General features: G+C 44.9%; 1 protein-coding gene across 1 annotated transcript in view; it reads left to right on the top strand.

Moving 5' to 3' along the window:
* LOC120042747 (runt-related transcription factor 1-like) overlaps positions 1–21,327 on the top strand; it is a gene marked incomplete at its 3' end in the record, with an annotated part of 37,397 nt that overhangs the window by 2,950 nt on the left and 13,120 nt on the right. The gene's annotated exons all lie outside the window — the stretch shown is intronic.

The raw sequence follows: 21,327 nt of genomic DNA, 5'->3' as shown, positions 1-21,327 counted from the left end.
TAATACAGTATTTAAACTATAGTTAACTGTAAATACTACAGTATACTACAGTAAATACTACAGTAAAGTCAGCAAAATCACAACAGTGATAACTATAGTATTTCTACCATAGTATACTATAGTATTTGTTTGTGTATGTGTGTGTGAGTGTGTGTAATCACTGTGGGGTCAGTTAGTCTTCAGTTAGGGTCTAATCTCGCTCTTGTCTCAGTCTCACACCACCAAGGTTTCGTCCTGAAAGATAAAACGAGTTCTATGGAGACGGAGAGATAAACTTCTCTCTCCAGACTTCACTAAAAGTCACAACTTCTCCGTTCCCTACTCACACAAACACCAAAACCTGGTACTCGATGTTCTTAACATCGCTTCTCATTTCAGCCTGACCTTTGACCTTCATCTCTCTCTTTTCCTCTCCATTCATTCTCACACCATAACTCAACTTGTTTTTCAGTTGTTATGTCACCCAACTTGGGACTAAATTTACGTTCTGTCTACTTCCACTTGCCTCGCCTCCTCTCCATCCATTCCGTCTCTCCATCCTCCCTCCTTTCCCACTTGTTCATGCACCATACGTCTCTATGTGGTCTGGATCAAACTCGTCGTTTTGAAGGTTGTTTTGCAGCTTTTCTGTCACCCAACGAGGGGCGATTTACGCCTCGCAACCCCTTGACCCTGGCTTCTCTCTGGGTCTCTCGGCCCGCGACCTGCCTGCCAGGCCCTGATACACACACACACACTCACTCATACTCTCTCACACACCTCGGCGAGGGGTCTGTCCAGGCCTGATTGTGGTTATCAGGGGCCTCCAGTACCAGCAGGAGGAAACAGAGCGAGAGGAGAGCCGGGGCCTGCTACATACTGATTCACGCATACAGGGGATGCTCTCACACACACGCACACACACAAGCACACGCACACACACACACACACACAGTGCAGCACAGTCGATTTCATGCTCTGTCTCAAGACACCCAAGAATACACACACACCCATACATCTCTCTGTTATGGCAGGTGTGTGTATGGGGGCACATGGAGAGAGGGGTGACAGAGAGGATATGGGTGATGGAGAGAGGCAGGCCAGATATGCTGGGTTCTAAGAGAGATGTGTTTGAGGGGGAGGCGAGGGCTGTAGGGGGGTGGATGGGATTGAACCTTGTCCCTTGAAATGGGCAAACAGAGCCCCCCTTCCTTCTCGCACTTATTTACTCATTATGTGTTTTAGCATGCGTGTGTGAAATCGTACGTGAGGCCATGTACTTTGCATGTGTGTGTTTGTGTGTCTCTATTGAGTGTCCTGTCCCTGTGGCCCCCAATGGGTCTCTGTGTTTCTAATAGAGTACCTCAACATAACTGGTCCCTGTACAGCCCTGCTGGGTTACCACTTCCCCAGGCCTAGAGACCCAGCCATGGCTCCATGTGTTGGGCCAGACCGACCGAGGCAGAGCCCTCTGTTTTTCAATTCAAAAGCTCTGCCTGTGGAGTCATGGAAATGGAACCAAATACCCACTAATCAGGAATCGCTACAGTTGTATTGATTCCGATAGATATGCAAACAGCTGCAGTAAAGGTATTGATAGAATGGTTCTCCACAGAGTCCGCCTGATTCCTACAGTATCTATGGTCTTGGGACTGTGGCTGGAGGCAGGGTTATTGAGCAGTTCTGGACAAACAGACAGACAGAGAGACAGACCGTCCACTATCGAGCGTCAGTGTCCAGGCCAAGGTATTGACCGCTGCCTCTCTCGCTGGACAAGGGTACATTAAGACACCGGAGCAGAGATGAACTTGGTGCCCTTACCTCTGCTGTGCTGTCCGATGGAAGAGACTTAGGGACAGGCACCTGGTCAGATTGGCCTGTGTGTGTGTGCGTGCAGAGATGAACGTGGAGCCATTACGAGTAGACGCTATCCGATAGACACATGAAAGGAAGAAATAGAGGGATTGAGTCCAGTGGTGGAAAAAGTACTCAATTGTCATAGTTGAGTAAAAGTATAGATACCTTAATAGAAAAGGACTCAAGTAAAAGTGAAAGTCACCCAGTAAAATACTACTTGTGTAAAAGTCTGAAAGTATTTGGTTTAAAATATCCTTAAGTATCAAAAGGAAATGTAAAACCATGTCAAATTCCTTATATTAAGCAAATCAGATGGCACAATTGTTTTTATTTTTATTGACGGATAGCCAGAGGCACACTTCAACACTCAGACATAATTTACAAACAAAGTATTTGTGTTTAGTGAGTCCGCCAGATCAGAGGCAGTAGTGATGACCAGGGATGTGCTCTTGGATAAGTGTGTGAATTGGACAATTTTCCTGTCAAAATGTAACGAGTACTTTTGGATGTCAGGGAAAATGTATGGAGTAAAAAGTACATTATTTTCTTTAGGAATGTAGTGAAGGAAAAGTAAAAGTTGTCAAAAATATAAATAGTAAAGTACAGATACCCCCAAAAACTACTTAAGTAGTACTTTAAAGTATTTTTACTTAAGTACTTTACACAGAAGGCTTGAGCCTACATGAAACAGAATCTATATGAAACAAATGGGTTCAGTCTATATAAAACAGGTATGAGTCTATATGAAACAGAGGGATTGAGTCTATATGAAACAGAGGGATTGAGTCTATATAAAACAGAGGGATTGAGTCTATATGAAACAGGTATGAGTCTATATGAAACAGAGGGATTGAGTCTATATAAAACAGAGGGGTTGAGTATATATGAAACAGAGGGATTGAGTCTATATAAAACAGAGGGATTGAGTCTATATAAAACAGAGGGATTGAGTCTATTTAAAACAGAGGGATTGAGTCTATATGAAACAGAGGGATTGAGTCTATTTAAAACAGAGGGATTGAGTCTATGTGAAACAGAGGGATTGAGTCTATATAAAACAGAGGGATTGAGTCTATGTGAAACAGAGGGATTGAGTCTATATGAAACAGAGGGATTGAGTCTATTTAAAACAGAGGGATTGAGTCTATGTGAAACAGAGGGATTGAGTCTATATGAAACAGGTATGAGTCTATATGAAACAGAGGGATTGAGTCTATTTAAAACAGAGGGATTGAGTCTATATGAAACAGGTATGAGTCTATATGAAACAGAGGGATTGAGTCTATTTAAAACAGAGGGATTGAGTCTATATGAAACAGGTATGAGTCTATATGAAACAGAGGGATTGAGTCTATTTAAAACAGAGGGATTGAGTCTATATGAAACAGGTATGAGTCTATATGAAACAGAGGGATTGAGTCTATTTAAAACAGAGGGATTGAGTCTATATGAAACAGAGGGATTGAGTCTATATGAAACAGAGAGGTTCAGTCTATATGAAACAGAGGGATTGAGTCTATGTGAAACAGAGGGATTGAGTCTATATAAAACAGAGAGGTTGAGTCTATATAAAACAGAGAGGTTGAGTCTATATAAAACAGAGGGGTTGAGTCTATATAAAACAGAGGGGTTGAGTATATATAAAACAGAGGGATTGAGTCTATATAAAACAGAGGGGTTGAGTCTATATGAAACAGAGGGGTTCAGTCTATATAAAACAGAGGGATTGAGTCTATATGAAACAGAGGGGTTGAGTATATATGAAACAGAGGGGTTCAGTCTATATGAAACAGAGGGGTTGAGTCTATATAAAACAGGGGGGTTCAGTCTATATAAAACAGGTATGAGTCTATATAAAATAGAGGGATTGAGTCTATATAAAACAGAGGAATTGAGTCTATATGAAACAGAGGAATTGAGTCTATATGAAACAGAGGGATTGAGTCTATATGAAACAGAGGAATTGAGTCTATATGAAACAGAGGGGTTGAGTCTATATAAAACAGGTATGAGTCTATATAAAATAGAGGGATTGAGTCTATATGAAACAGAGGAATTGAGTCTATATGAAACAGAGGGATTGAGTCTATATGAAACAGAGGTATTGAGTCTATATGAAACAGGAGGGAGAGTCTATATAAAACAGATTGAGTCGATATAAAACAGAGGAGTTTAATCTATATAAACCAACGTATGAGTCTATATAAAACAGAGGAGTTTAATCTATATAAACCAACGTATGAGTCTATATAAAACAGAGGAGTTTAATCTATATAAACCAACGTATGAGTCTATATAAAACAGAGGAGTTTAATCTATATAAACCAACGTATGAGTCTATATAAAACAGAGGAGTTTAATCTATATAAACCAACGTATGAGTCTATATAAAACAGAGGAGTTTAATCTATATAAACCAACGTATGAGTCTATATAAAACAGAGGAGTTTAATCTATATAAAACAACGTATGAGTCTATATAAAACAGAGGAGTTTAATCTATATAAACCAACGTATGAGTCTATATAAAACAGAGGAGTTTAATCTATATAAACCAACGTATGAGTCTATATAAAACAGAGGGGTTGAGTCTATATGAAACAGAGGAATTGAGTCTATATAAAACAGAGGAGTTCTTACTAATGCCTTTGTCATAGAAAGCCAAGCTAAGGCGACAGTGGCAAGGATAAACTCTCTCTGCAGTTATTGCTGTTGAAAATAGTTCACTGTGAAATATTTGAACGGGAGGTTGGTGCAAGTGTGGTGGGGGGGTTGGGGGATTGTGTGTGTGTGTGTGTGTGTGTGTGTGTGGAGGGGGGGGGGGGGGGGGGGGGGGGGGGGGTTGTTCCGTAAAATTGTGAAACCACAGAGTGTGTTTGGTGGGGCTGATAAGTAGAGATGCAGTCAGACTTTACCCTCCTCCTCCTCTCCCTCCTCCTCCTCTCCCCCTCTCTATCTCCCTCCTCCTCTCCCTCCTCCTCTCTCCCTCTCTCTATCTCCCTCCTCCTCTCCCTCCTCTCTCCCTCTCTCTATCTCCCTCCTCCTCTCCCTCCTCCTCTCTCCCACTCTCTATCTCCCTCCTCCTCTCCCTCCTCCTCTCTCCCCCTCTCTATCTCCCTCCTCCTCTCCCTCCTCCTCTCTCCCCCTCTCTATCTCCCTCCTCCTCTCTATCTCCCTCCTCCTCTCTCTTCCTGTTGCCAGACATTATGGTGTGAGGGGTGAAAAATAACGGTATCCGTCAGTCTGTCTGTACACTCACATTAACGCTCTCTGTTTTTCTCTCTCTCTCTCACACACACACACACACACACACACACACACACACACACACACACACACACACACACACACACACACACACACACACACACACACACACACACACACACACACACACACACACACACACACACTTTATTCAAGGGCTTTATTCAATGCGTATCACGGAAGTTCTGCGTTAAGGCGTGATAGAAATTTAAAGGAAATGTTATGGCATTAGTAGCGACAGCATTCATGGTAAACGCTGCATATCGTAAATTCCCTTCACATTTTATTGGACAGTCACTAACACTCTGTGGTGCTGTGGTAGTAAAGCTGTGGGTAATAGTGTCCTAACACTCTGTGGTGCTGTGGTAGTAAAGCTGTGGCTAATAGAGCCCTAACACTCTGTGGTGCTGTGGTAGTAAAGCTGTGGGTAATAGAGCCCTAACACTCTGTGGTGCTGTGGTAGTAAAGCTGTGGGTAATAGAGCCCTAACTCTCTGTGGTGCTGTGGTAGTAAAGCTGTGGGTAATAGAGCACTAACTCTCTGTGGTGCTGTGGTAGTAAAGCTGTGGGTAATAGAGCCCTAACTCTCTGTGGTGCTGTGGTAGTAAAGCTGTGGGTAATAGTGTCCTAACACTCTGTGGTGCTGTGGTAGTAAAGCTGTGGCTAATAGAGCCCTAACACTCTGTGGTGCTGTGGTAGTAAAGCTGTGGGTAATAGTGTCCTAACACTCTGTGGTGCTGTGGTAGTAAAGCTGTGAGTAATAGAGCCCTAACACTCTGTGGTGCTGTGGTAGTAAAGCTGTGGGTAATAGTGTCCTAACACTCTGTGGTGCTGTGGTAGTAAAGCTGTGGCTAATAGAGCCCTAACACTCTGTGGTGCTGTGGTAGTAAAGCTGTGGGTAATAGAGCCCTAACACTCTGTGGTGCTGTGGTAGTAAAGCTGTGGGTAATAGAGCCCTAACACTCTGTGGTGCTGTGGTAGTAAAGCTGTGGGTAATAGAGCCCTAACACTCTGTGGTGCTGTGGTAGTAAAGCTGTGGGTAATAGTGCCCTAACACTCTGTGGTGCTGTGGTAGTAAAGCTGTGGGTAATAGTGCCCTAACACTCTGTGGTGCTGTGGTAGTAAAGCTGTGGGTAAAGCAGTTCTGTGTGTATCAGCAGTAGTAGACAGACTGTGGTAACATAGAGAGGTGACTGTGGCTAACCAGAATGGCTAACCCATATGCAAAACAGACGGTTCACTCTGTCTATCTTTCTATTCTCTCTCACACACTAACATAGTACACACACACACACACACACACACACACACACACACACACACACACACACACACACACACACACACACACACACACACACACACACACACACACACACACACACACACACACACACACACACACACACACACACACACACAACAGAGCACTTTCACAGAGCTGTTTCCTGAGATGTCCTTTGATTGACAGGCCTTGGGGATACTTTCATCTAAGGCAACAGTTACATTATTGTGTGTGTGTATTACGTCCTTGTCTCCTAACGGCTCCTTACACACACAGCTGCTCTGCTTCCTTCCCCTTCACTGTCTCCTCTATCTGTTCACCATTACAGCAAGGACAGCAACACTATTCAATACAGGCACTGGGGCACTCACAGAGAGGGTCGCCCAACAGACGGACATCACTTTGTGTTTGTGTGAGGAAGATAATGTACAGCACAGTGAGTCATTGTAACCCATAGTGAGGCATTATGAGAACACACAAAACACTGCTTTACATGGGAAACATTTTCATAACTGCTAATTAAGAGATCTGGCCTCTCCCTCTTGCTTGCTCTCTCTATCTATCTCAATATGTGTCTCACTCTTTCTGTCTGTCTCTATCTCTCTCTCTCCTGTCCCTGGAAATCTATTTGTCAGACACATGACTCAGATGTAGATAAGTTCAAAGTCACGTACACACACACATTCTCTCACACATGCATCTGTGCTTCATCCTCTTCTGGGTCATTGTTCATTGAGGACTAGTAACTCTGTGATAGGCCCAACAGCAAGACTCTAGCTCAGTGGGCTAACACGCTCATGAATCTAGCAGATGACCAAGCTTCTATACCTGGTCAGTCACATGTCAACCATATGCCATGTCTGATGTAACTATGTGTAAGTGAACACGGCCCTGGGTTAGGGTTAGTATCTGGGCCAGCCACGGTGACTTGGTTTATATGTCTGTCTGACTGACGATGTCTGCTAGAGTAATTAGGTGTTATGATTTAGCTCTCCATGATTCTGCTACACACACACACACCATACACACACACACACCACCCACACAGCACACACACACATCAGGGTAGTTTAGCTCCACCTGTTTCTGCGCTGTCATCTGCACGCCGAGCATACTTTGTGAGCTATGCTTAATCACACACACACACACACACACACACACACACACACACACACACACACACACACACACACACACACACACACACACACACACACACACACACACACACACACACACACACACACACACACACACACACACACACACACACAGCAGACTATGTTTAGTCCCAGCGCCGGACATACTAACCCACCAATAAGTGCATGCTGGGATACACAAGCATAGACATACTGGTAGACACATAGACAGACATACTAACTCACTGTCAGAGACTTGCAGACATGGACAAACACATACACACACTCTGACCTCAGTCGCCCTACTATCTGGCTACAGTAAAATCACAAGTACTTCCTCTATTCCATTTCTACTACTTTTCTCCTCTCTGTCTCTCTCTGTCTCCCTCTCTGTCCCTCTCCGTCTCTCTCTCTGTCCCTCTCCGTCTCTCTCTCTCTGTCTCTCTCTCTCTCCGTCTCTCTCTCTCTCTCTGTCTCTCTCTGTCTCTCTCTGTCTCTCTCTCTCTCTCCGTCTCTCTCTGTCTCTCTCTCTCTCCGTCTCTCTCTGTCTCTCTCTCTCTGTCTCTCTCTCCGTCTCTCTCTGTCTCTCTCTCTCTGTCTCTCTCTCTGTCTCTCTCTGTCCCTCTCCGTCTCTCTCTGTCTCTCTCTCTGTCTCTCTCTGTCTCTCTCTCTCTCCATCTCTCTCTCTCTCTGTCTCTCTCTGTCTCTCTCTGTCTCTCTCTCTCTCTGTCCCTCTCCGTCTCTCTCTCTGTCCCTCTCCATCTCTCTCTCTCTGTCTCTCTCTCTCTCTCTGTCTCTCTCTGTCTCTCTCTCTCTGTCTCTCTCTCTCTCTCTCTGTTTGTCTCACACATGTACGCACACAATCAAGCGTGCACAGATACACACTTCCTCCTAGTCTTTTCTCTCTCCCTGGTGTTAATGTGTTAGTATGTCTGTGAGGGAACAGGCTTGTCTTTGTTACCCAGAACTAATGGGGATTTCCACCTAACATAGTGTGTGTGCATGCGTGTGTGGGTGCATGTGTGCGTGCATGTGTGTGTACCCCTAGGCCCTTCATGTAAATATGAAAGGGTTGTGTAGGTGTTGGCAATATGGCTAAACTTCCAACTAGCTCATCAGAGGGCAAAAGGAAACCAGAAACATATATTAATACCTATCCAGTCCTTTCAGATCTAAGAGGAGTGCCTGGGGCTAGGGTCTAGGGGTCAATTTGGAATGGGGCATTGGACTACTACTAGTTCTCAGCACTTGGCTATTTCCCCAGCTGTGAACTCTAGGCCCAGATGAAGCCTGGGAGTAGAGTAGAGTAGAGGCTGACTGCCCTAAGCCCCTCTCTCTCCCATGGCCCCTCCCTCTCCCCTTGGGAGTCTGGGCCATGTGGTGAGCTGGCCCTACATCAGACGACCGGCCCGGGCGTTTGATCCCCCTCCTTCCTCCTCCCTCCTCCCTCCATCCCCTCCCCTCCTCCTCCTCCGCTCCCTCGCTCCGCATCCGACGAACAGGAAGAGCAGCTCTAATAAAGTCCCTTCATTTCCTCTCCTCTTTTTCATCTCTCCATCCTCCTCCCTTTCTTCTTCTTCTTCTTCCTCCCTCCGTCTGTTTAATCACGCTTGCCTTTTGTTTTGTCATTTTTATATTATTCCCTCTTTGTCTTGTTTTCATCTCCTCCTCCTCCGTTTCATTCAATCTGTTCTCTCTCTCTCTCCCTCGCTCTCCTTCCCCTTCTCTCTGGGGGTTTCTCTCTGGCTTCGGGTTAGGTGTTAGTATGTGTCTGTGTTAGAATGTGTTTTAAGGGGAGCCAGTCCATTGGTAAACCGTCCTACATTCTGTATGTCATGGTGAAGTGGTCCTGTATGTCTCCCCACAGCACCCGGTCCCTCAGCCCCCTGGTGGGGTAACCCACTCAGCCCCTGTATGGCCACCACTGCAGTCAATACTAGGCCCAGTGTGGGTACTGCAGAACATATCAAATTTGAATTGTCGTAAACAACAGGTGTAGACTAACAGTACAATGCTTACTTAACAACAATGCAGTATAATTTTTTTTTAAATGCAACACAAGGAATATATATATACACGGGGTACCAGTACAGAGTCGATGTGCAGGCTATATACACGGGGTACCAGTACAGAGTCGATGTGCAGGCTATATACACGGGGTACCAGTACAGAGTCGATGTGCAGGCTATATACACGGGGTACCAGTACCGAGTTGATGTGCAGGCTATATACACGGGGTACCAGTACCGAGTCGATGTGCAGGCTATATACACGGGGTACCAGTACCGAGTTGATGTGCAGGCTATATACACAGGATACCAGTACCGAGTCGATGTGCAGGCTATATACACGGGGTACCAGTACCGAGTCGATGTGCAGGCTATATACACGGGGTACCAGTACCGAGTCGATGTGCAGGCTATATACACAGGATACCAGTACCGAGTCGATGTGCAGGCTATATACACGGGGTACCAATACCGAGTCGATGTGCAGGCTATATACACGGGGTACCAGTACCGAGTCGATGTGCAGGCTATATACACGGGGTACCAGTACAGAGTCGATGGGCAGGGTTATATACACAGGGTACCAGTACCGAGTCGATGTGCAGGCTATATACACGGGGTACCAGTACCGAGTCGATGTGCAGGCTATATACACGGGGTACCAGTACCGAGTCGATGTGCAGGCTATATACACGGGGTACCAGTACCGAGTCGATGTGCAGGCTATATACACGGGGTACCAGTACCGAGTCGATGTGCAGGCTATATACATCGACTACCAGTACCGAGTTGATGTGCAGGCTGTATACATCGACTACCAGTACCGAGTTGATGTGCAGGGGCACGAGGTAATTGAGGTAGATATGTACATATAGGCAGGGGTACGAGGTAATTGAGGTAGATATGTACAATTAGGCAGGGGTAAAGAGGTAATTGAGGTAGATATGTACATATAGGCAGGGGTAAAGAGGTAATTGAGGTAGATATGTACATATAGGCAGGGGTAAAGAGGTAATTGAGGTAGATATGTACATATAGGCAGGGGTAAAGAGGTAATTGAGGTAGATATGTACATATAGGCAGGGGTAAAGAGGTAATTGAGGTAGATATGTACATATAGGCAGGGGTAAAGAGGTAATTGAGGTAGATATGTACATATAGGCAGGGGTAAAGAGATCTTGCCTCCCATCATAGTGAGCTTCATCCATGAGAAACAGCTTTTTACTGGGCCTTGTGGCTACAACAGGATACTAGGGAGTGAATGTACCTTCCTGAACGCTCGATGCCAAAGTTAGCCTCTAAAGTACAACCAGAAGAAATGAGAATCATCTCTAATTGTGTCTCCATTCCTTCTATCTATTTAACTATTCATTTATTCCCCTCCTCTTTCTCGCTCCCTTCTTTTCGGTACACCTCCTCTCTGATGGTGATGGTCGGGGACGTGTTGGTGCATCCTAGCATGCGAAAAAACGCCACGACTTTCCCGTGATGCTTTGCTTCTGGGGCGACATCGCCACCTTCCATGCGAGAAACCGCGACAGGAAATGCCCATTTAGCTGTCGATAGAATGCCGGGGTGCCGTGGGGTTCAGTCCATTGGCCCGACCACAGAGTCCCACAGAGTACCCCCCGTGTTCCTCGGTAATGGACCGACCGAGAACCACCATGGCCCAATGGGACCAGTCCACCGTGCCTGCCACCCCAGTCCCCAAAACACTGTGGTTAACAAAGTAACGACATACACGCACTCACACACACTCCACTGAGTCCCCTTCCCAGTGTGGTTAACGAAGTAACCATGCAAAGTGTGTGTGAGAGCATCCCCTCCCATCCCTCCCATCCTTCGCTCCTGCACTCATCCATTTGTTCTATCCATCGACTGACTCGACTGGTCATTTATTTATCAGTTCGTTGACGCTTCGCTCCGAGTGTGTCGTGGTGTGGAGGGAAAGAGAGGCCTTGGTTCCATTTACTGAACCAGCTCTTCTTATTCATTTAGCAATGGGTCTTCATCCTCCTGGGGTACTGTTAGCACCGGAGGGGTGGGAGGTGAGGGTGGATCTTTTCAGCTGATTTGGTGTTGGAGGAGGGGGTCCCCTCCTTGTCTTTCTGTCTCCCTTCCTCCATCACTGTCTGTGTCATAAGGGATTTTGGCCGTGTGAGTCGTTACTTGATTTTGACTTTGTGGCTGACTGATGACTGATGTATTGACCAGTGTCCTCTCTCTCCTCTCTCTCTTGCTGGGGGGAAAAGGCCAGCCTGACCACCATTAAAATGTCCAGCTAACCCACACCCCCGCCCAACCTACCCCCATCCAACGTCCTAGTTTGGGTCACCCAGATAGTAACAGCCCCTAATGTTATCCCATAGTTGTGTTATTAGCCAATCACTCAACCTATTTAAAAAAAAAAAAAAAAAAAAATTATTTAACCTTTATTTAACTTGGAAAGTCAGTTAAGAACAAATTCTTATTTACAATGACAGCCTACCAGGGAACAGTGGTTTAACTGCAGGGGCAGAATTACAGATTTTTACCATGTCAACTCTGGGATTATATCCAGCAACCTTTCGGTTACTGACCCGACGCTCTAACCACTAGGCTACCTGCCTACGTGGGGCAACCTAATCACGTTTAACCCAGAACTAAAGTATTGCGTAATTGGTCAGCTGCTCGATTAAGTTCTAGGTCCATACTTGTTAAGAGAAGCGATGAAGAGATGCTAGAACGAGGAGCTCCACCATCTCTCTTTGCAAGTTACAGGCAGAATGTCTCCTCTCCTTCCGAAATTCGAAAGATGCTAACACCTGTGAAATCGTGATTTGTCCAAATAAACAGTGACGAAAAAACCCAAACACCGGAGCTACTGCTGACAGATTCTATGGTACCAGTTCTATTTACATAGGTCTGTCCACGAGAGATTAGGGGCAACCCTACCACTTGGCAACCCTGCCACTTGGCAACCCCCCCAGTGAGGGTTGTGAGAATGGGCCTGCCATGCTGCCATAGATATGAGTCCCTCTGACTCTGGATCCATCTCAATAGTATAGATATGAGTCCCTCTGACTCTGGATCCATCTCAATAGTATAGATATGAGTCCCTCTGACTCTGGATCCATCTCAATAGTATAGATATGAGTCCCTTTGACTCTGGATCCATCTCAATAGTATAGATATGAGTCCCTCTGACTCTGGATCCATCTCAATAGTATAGATATGAGTCCCTCTGACTCTGGATCCATCTCAATAGTATAGATATGAGCGCCTCTGACTCTGGATCCATCTCAATAGTATAGATATGAGTCCCTCTGACTCTGCATCCATCTCAATAGTATAGATATGAGTCCCTCTGACTCTGCATCCATCTCAATAGTATAGATATGAGTCCCTCTGACTCTGCATCCATCTCAATAGTATAGATATGAGTCCCTCTGACTCTGGATCCATCTCAATAGTATAGATATGAGTCCCTCTGACTCTGGATCCATCTCAATAGTATAGATATGAGTGCCTCTGACTCTGGATCCATCTCAATAGTATAGATATGAGTCCCTCTGACTCTGCATCCATCTCAATAGTATAGATATGAGTCCCTCTGACTCTGCATCCATCTCAATCGTATAGATATGAGTCCCTCTGACTCTGCATCCATCTCAATAGTATAGATATGAGTCCCTCTGACTCTGGATCCATCTCAATAGTATATATATGAGTCCCTCTGACTCTGGATCCATCTCAATAGTTTAAAGTGGCTTCTTCTCTTTGTCTCCTTTCCCTTTGTCTGCTCCGACCTTAAATACCTGTACAAGGGTTAACGTGTTGCTTTCACATTGCCAATGTTTTCAGATTAGTGCAGATTAAGGATGGGAGTCCATTTTGGACTATCGAGGTACAGCCCTCCGTCCCCATCTCTCTGTCTCTGTCTGTTGACAAGCCTGTGACTCACTTCTAAAGAGACCATCTGTTAGATCCAACTACCAGGACCCAGTCCCAACCACAACAGACCCAGTCCCAACCACAACAGACCCAGTCCCAACCACAGCAGACCCAGTCCCAACCACAGCAGACCCAGTCAGGACCCAGATTAGACTGCAGGCTACCTCAGACACTCACGCTGATCACTGACCAACCGTCAGTTGGCTAATGATGGACATGTTGTTTGAGTCAGTTTGAGTTTTTCTGTTGAGTCAGAGGGGCAACCTAACGTAAACCACTTCCAGGACTGCACAGTGGCTTCTTCTCCTCACTTCTGGACTCGTGCTCCTGGTTCTCGTTTCCTCTGGGATCTCCTCCTCCAATCCCTCTCTCATCCCTCTCTTCCTGCCCTGAGGCCAAGGCTCATCCCTCCATCAGGACACCATGCACCTTTACTGCCCATCCATCCATCAGTTTATCCATCCATCCTTTTATCCATCCATCCATCCTCTCCTCTTTCTATTGATCCTTCTATGCGTCCATACCATTGGATGGTAGATGAAAACCTTCCATAGTTTACAGATCAATATATCACATTTTATTCAGGAAGCACTTTTAAAAAAATAACAGTAACCCGGGCCGAAATCACAAAAGAAGAAGCAGACCCTATACTTGTTTAAAATGTGTTCAAATAAAGACATGGAAATAAACACATAACACATAGTCCCAGTCTCTTCTGTTGATCACATGGAATAGTGTCCTTTTTCACAGGTGATTAAACTCGTGTGTGTGTGTGTGTGTGTGTGTGTGTGTGTGTGTGTGTGTGTGTGTGTGTGTGTGTGTGTGTGTGTGTGTGTGTGTGTGTGTGTGTGTGTGTGTGTGTGTGTGTGTGTGTGTGTGTGTGTGTGTCTCTGTCTGTCTGTCTGTCTGTCTGTCTGTCTGTCTGTCTGTCTGTCTGTCTGTCTGTCTGTCTGTCTGTCTGTCTGTCTGTCTGTCTGTCTGTCTGTCTGTCTGTGTCTGTCTGTCTGTCTGTCTGTCTGTCTGTGTGTGTGTGTGTGTGTGTGTGTGTGTGTGTGTGTGTGTGTGTGTGTGTGTGTGTGCGCGTGTGTTTTCCTGCATCACTGCACCTGCTCATCCATTCAAACTGCACTAAACGCTGCCTGAGGCAGATCCCCATAGCTCTCTCTCTCTCCCCTCTCCTGTCCCCCTCCCTCCCTCCTTCCATCACTCTCTCCCTGCTCAGTGCTCTATACAGCAAGGACAGAGATGCTGAGATATAAGCTGTAGGTAAAAAGTGAAGTGTGGACAGCTGACCTGTGCATAGGATGTATACTATGACTGGAATAGGTGTCAACATTACAAGGGTACGAACGGGTGTCACAGTAACTTTTAGACAGGTATATCACTTCAAACCGTTGAGCGCTATGTGACCCTCCTCTCCTCTCCTCTCCTCTCCTCTCCTCTCCTCTCCTCTCCTCTCCTCTCCTCTCCTCTCCTCTCCTCTCCTCTCCTCTCCTCTCCTCTCCTCTCTCTCTCCCTCTCTCTCTCATATTCTCTCCTCATAGCTTGTGTCAGAAAATCAATCAGTAGTTCCACAGGAGGAGTGCCTCATAGAGCTGCTAGTTTTCTCTCATCTGAGAGCACGCTGAATTATTCAACACATACACATACACACACACATAAGCCTTCCCTTCTGAAGACTGGCAGGTTTCAGACACAGACAAACTCAATGGACTGAGTCATATCTTCAGTCAGAAATGACCAAATCAAACAGCACTTGGATTGAGGGATGAATTCATTGTAGTATTCTGATTTAGTTGTGATTGACAGATTAGCCTGATTATCTTGTCATGGTAGTAGTTCTGATGTTAGCCATGTTAGCATTACTGGGTCTATTGGGCCCTGGGGGATTCAGAGATGGGGCAGGGGAGTACAGGAAAGGGACCATGGGAAAAACTGCTCCTTTGAAATGCTGTGTGTTTGTGCTGCATGTGTGTGTGTCACTGGTTAAGAGTTTCTCCTTAGTAAATACAGCTGGACTGAGTGTGTGTGGGCTGTTTGTCCCATTCCTGGAGTGTGAGTGTGTGTGTGTGTGTGTGTGTGTGTGTGTGTGTGTGTGTGTGTGTGTGTGTGTGTGTGTGTGTGTGTGTGTGTGTGTGTGTGTGTGTGTGTGTGTGTGTGTGTGTGTGTGTGTGTGTGTGTGTGTGCGTGTGCGTGTGTGCGTGCGTGCGTGTGTGTGCTTGCGTGCGTGCGTGCGTGTGTGTGCTTGCGTGCGTGTGGCTATGTGAAGGTGTGTGTCTGTTAACCAGGTGCTGGACCGCTCTGTTCTGTCACTTGGCAGTGCTGCTAACTGATATGTCAGAAAATCAATTAATTACCTTTAAGTAGCAGTTAACTGCATCCAAACAATACAGCCCAATGAATTATAGAGGAGGTGTGAGAGTGCGTACGTGCAAGCCTCAATTTTTCCCCCTCTATTTTAACTTGAGAGTCACTATCACTGCTTTCACAATGTTTGATTACAGAAACATTCAATTCCAACTGCTGTAAATCTTCTACAATAAACTTACAACAATCTGCTAACACTTTCAGTGAGTGAGTGATGAGTGACTGAGTGACTGAGTGACTGAGTGACTGAGTGACTGAGTGATGAGCTCTTTGAAGCTCTATGAGACTCCTCCCCAGGCTGTATCTCTCCATCGATCCCTTGTTCAGGGAGGTGGTGGAGGGGAGGGGCGAGTGTGTGGGTATTGATCCTCAGTGTGGCCCTGGTGCTGGCCTCAGGGTGGCCTCGACTCTAGAGACAGCAGGGGACAGACTGCCCCTGGCACAGAGAGAGAGACAGAGAGACTGAGAGAGAGAGACAGAGTGAGAGAATGAGCAAGAGCGAGAGACTGAGAGAATGAGCGAGAGACAGAAAGGACACGAACACAGCAGTCCCCTAAGAGAGGGAGAAAGAGAGAGACAAAGAAGTATAAAGAAAAAGACGATTAGAGGGACAGTTCAATCCACGTCCCCAAAGAGAAACTCTGACCTGCAGAGATTGGCAGAGTGGAAGAGGAGGTTCCAACTAACTAATACAGTGTGCGAATCCAGCAACAGTGTGGTAACAGAGGCAACACATCCTGTCAAACTCGTCCCTAGTAGTGTCTTCACTAGACCATCATGACCTGCTGTGGCGTACCAGATCCCTGCAACACACACACATTCGGTGTCCTGTGGTACTGCCACTGGTGTACCCAGAGTTCCATTGGGCCCAGGTCTGTGTGTTAGTGACTATGAGTGGTGGAATCGGGGTGTGTGTGGAGGACAACCCAGAAACCTCAGTGGCCATGCACCAACCTCAGCCAGACCAGAGGACTGATCCGTGTCACGCTAGGTGGTTTCCAGGAAGCCAGAGACCAGCCATAGTGGTCATGTCACCTCAGGAGCTGTCACTGGCAAATCAAACTGTCTCTGTCGTTCGGATCTGGTTTACAGATCTTCCAGTGTAAGGACAGTGTGGTTTCCAAACTCTGGCATGAACCACTGAGAAAATTGTCCTTTTTCATGTGATCCACAAACTCGATGACAATTACTTAAAACACAAACCAGTCTTTATGGCTAAGACCAACTCAATCCCCTGCTCTCGCAAGTTTAAGTTCTCGCCTTTATTTTCACCGTTTGTCAGAACTTTAGAAAAAGAAGAGAGGGAGAGAGATGAGAGAAAGACATGGAGGGGGGAGCGATAGAGAGAGGAAAGTAGAGAGAAAAATCATTTGAGTCGCTAAATGAAATTAGCAGGTCTGAGTTGCCTGAGGACAGAGTGATGCCGAGTCCCCCAGGGCTACGCTTAGTGAGGGAATATATTAAGCATGAGTGGATGCCATCCGTTTTCCCCTCCTTTCTCTCCTTCTTTCTCTCTTTTTCAGTTTTTCACTAATATCTTGGGCGAGGGGGAGGTGGGTAGGGTGGCGGGTGGGTATAAAAGGATGAGGGTGAGAGTGAGGGGGATCTAGCTTTCCATATTCCTGTGCTGGGTCTTAAAAACCCACCCCACCATTCGCTCCGCAAGTACCCAGAGACGAAGCATGAATCCTGGGCCCTTCTCCAACTCCGGTCCCCTGTCCTGGGCCATGTACCTGATGAGGAAAGGCCGAACTGGCACTGGGCTCTTTGGTAATCTATCCTGCTTTTATTACTACACCTGCGTCTTCGTCTACCCTTTCCTCTTCATCGTTATCATCAACATCATCACTGTCTGCCCTCTCAACCACTGTCGTCTTTGTCTTTTTTTGTCAAATTGAAAGACATTTGCCCTGAATCTTCCTCATAACTCATCTTTACTTGCTGCTATTTCTTCATGATCTTCATCATCATCCCCACCACCATCATCATCATCATCACCCGCTTCCTCTCAGCCTTTTAAATCTTCTTTTGTTTACTGTTCTCTCACCTCTCATTCTTTCTCCAGTCTATTTTCCAATGTTGTCCTGAATGGGGTTAAGAAACCAAGAGTGAAACATCTGATTGATACAACATACAACAGTTTTTATTTCTGTGTGCTGCGGCTGTATTTTGGTTTGGGTGGTTCACCTTACTTGATGCTAACTGATGCTCACTGAATGATGTGCTCAAGATATTTCTTATTTTACCTCGAAAAATGTTTCGGCTATATTCATCTGTAGGCCTATAGGTTCATGGGTAGGCTATATTAATCTGTAGGCCTATAGGTTCATGGGTAGGCTATATTAATCTGTAGACCTATAGGTTCATGGGTAGGCTATATTAATCTGTAGGCCTATAGGTTCATGGGTAGGCTATATTAATCTGTAGACCTATAGGTTCATGGGTAGGCTATATTAATCTGTAGACCTATAGGTTCATGGGTAGGCTATATTAATCTGTAGACCTATAGGTTCATGGGTAGGCTATATTCGTGGTTTATGCTGATGACTTGTCATTTAAACCAATCATCTCTCCAGAATTGATTCTTTCCCAATGCAATGGAAGCGGCCTCCAGTTAATCGCGCAAACATGCTGCAGCGTGTAGCCTCGCGACGCATATCGATAGATTTGATAGCCGACTACATACATTATTGATCAAGCAGTTTGCGCCTATCAGATTACCGCTGCTCAGAGGTGAACGGGACGAGAGGAAATCCAAGCCTCTCGCTCTCTCTCTTGTAGAACTCTCCCTGCCTGTCCCCTCAAAGTAGCAGTTCTTCCTTTAAGCAACCGTAAAGTCGGTTCATTTGTGAGGAAATATTTCCTTAAATTATATTGAAATCGCGAATTTTTGTAATGATTGAATATTAGGCCGTGATTGTAGGCTATAGGTTTTGTATTTCAATAATATAGGCAACCAACATTTTTACGGCTACGGCTTTCAAAAATCAGACTGCATCACATTTATTTAGCATGTGAAAAAACAAAATTGTATTTGTTTTAATTAGAATCGAATCTATTTAATTTGATGTGTCATATAGGAGTAAATAGGCTATTTGCTTTGTTTTATTGTTTTTAACAATGATCTAATTATTAGCACATATCCAAGGGGGCATTTTAACTGAGCTTTGTGTTTTATTAATCAAATCCTAAATGTATATACGACGATATTAGAATAGGCTATAATAAATTAAATCTCCAATTATAGATTTAGTAGGATCCGTTTGCAATCAAATGTATCTCTTAAACTCTGTTAAACTGATGTGTGCGAACCACTTCATCAGTTTGAAATATTTTGTGTCCTAAATTTCAAACATAAATGTAGTCCTAATTTGTGGCCTATTGTTTGGTTGTTGCTTAAAACTAAGGGACAATCTGGTGTGCTGGTAGGTTCTGTGTGAAATGCTGTGGTGTGCTGCATTGTAAAAGATAACATTATCAGGGCGGCAGGTAACCTAGTGGTTAGAGCGGTAGGTCAGTAACCGAAAGGTTGCCGGATCGAATCCCCGAGCTGACAAGTTAAAATCTGTCGTTCTGCCCATGAACAAGGCAGTAAATAAGAATTGTAAATAAGAATTTGTTCTTAACTGACTTGCCTAGTTAAATGTAAAAAAAAATGTAAAGGTGAGTTGTGTCCGTCTCTCAGCACGGATGTATTTCAACACAAACAATTGCGACAAAATGCGTTTCCAGTCAAATGCTCAAACGGCGGCTGGCCCGGGCCTTGCCGTCACGACACACACCTGCACAGAGATATAACTAGCCTACGTGAGTCATTGGATGTGGTTATAACGGACTTATTTGATTGACTGAATTATAATGCTTTATTTAAGGGGACATGATTGACTTCAGAGCATTATGTGGTTTTATTGTAATTATTATGATTATTCAGCCATGTCACAAGGGGCTGGCCTTTTTTTTAGGCGATTTGGCTTCTGCTTCTTTTATCCGGCACCATTGAATCACATTTCCAGTAAGCTGTTTGATGTGTCAGTGAAGTTGATGACCAATTATACTTTTAAACATGAATAATCACTCAACATTCTGCTCGCAGCCCCATGCGGAAATAAGCCTAACTGATTGAAAGTTCTTCTGTAGGCCTATGTCAGCACTTCCTAAGTAATGGAACATTGATTAATCAGAAGGAATCCACATAAATATTTTTTATCCGTTTTTCTAATGAAAATATTATTTTGCCTTGAGAATGTGTCCATTGCAAAAAATACGCACCATTATCCATTATTTCGTTACGGCCTAAATGAATCAATCCAACATCAAAAAAAATGTTAGGACAGGAAAAATCAAGTTAGGATTCTTTGCACCGTGTTTACTGTATATAGAGCAAAAAGGCCAGTCACTTTCTATCACTGACACTGTAGTCGGTCCGGCCAGGCGGATGCGTAAGCCGTTACATTTTTTATCATCACCCCTGTGGCTATACGTTCTTAAAACACGGAGAGAGGAGAGAAACTGACAGTTCTCTAAAACTCCCCGACAAGGCTGTCAGACTGACCTCTCTTTGTCAAATCAAACTGAAAAACTCATCAGACGAATACTTTCTGCTGCGTGTACAGGTGGACTAGACTTCATGGTCATTATGGCAAAGACATATAGCCTGTGGCGATGAATATCGAACTGGTCAATCGAAATGAGCTCAACATAGGAGAGAATGAGAGAACAAAATCATAATTTTGGATTTCAGAATAATTGTCTTTCTGCTTTGATCTGAATTTGATAGTAGCCTACAATGTGGGGTTAAATCATTTCCATAATGGAACATATTTACACCATGCAAAAATATTCACATATAGACATAAGATCATCTGTTTTTATTTACATCGTCACGCAATATAAAATAATTCTCTACAGTGAGGCCTGCGAGTATGTTACAGCTTTCCATTTGCCAGGAGGTGATTTAGATCGTATGCCGCCACCTATTGTTGATATTTGGTGCAGCCACGACGGCCACACTGCGCACTGACACTACAAGGCCTGGGAGGTGCTTTATGCGGTCGTGGACAAAGTGTTCTACGGTCCTACTTCAGTAAAAGTCAAGACCAAATCAAATCAAATCAAATTTATTTATATAGCCCTCCGTCAGCTGATATCTCAAAGTGCTGTACAGAAACCCAGCCTAAAACCCCAAACAGCAAGCAATGCAGGTGTAGAAGCACGGTGGCTAGGAAAAACTCCCTAGAAAGGCCAAAACCTAGGAAGAAACCTAGAGAGGAACCAGGCTATGAGGGGTGGCCAGTCCTCTTCTGGCTGTGCCGGGTGGAGATTATAACAGAACATGGCCAAGATGTTCAAATGTTCATAAATGACCAGCAGGGTCAAATAATAATAATCACAGTAGTTAACGAGGGTGCAGCAAGTCAGCACCTCAGGAGTAAATGTCAGTTGGCTTTTTTAGCACATCCGGTGAACAGGTCAGGGTTCCATAGCCGCAGGCA

The sequence above is a fragment of the Salvelinus namaycush genome, unplaced genomic scaffold, assembly GCF_016432855.1.
Source record: "Salvelinus namaycush isolate Seneca unplaced genomic scaffold, SaNama_1.0 Scaffold766, whole genome shotgun sequence".
Lineage (NCBI taxonomy): Eukaryota > Metazoa > Chordata > Actinopteri > Salmoniformes > Salmonidae > Salvelinus > Salvelinus namaycush.
Note: the sequence above shows the minus strand (reverse complement) of the source record. Positions and strands in the feature narration are given on the sequence as shown.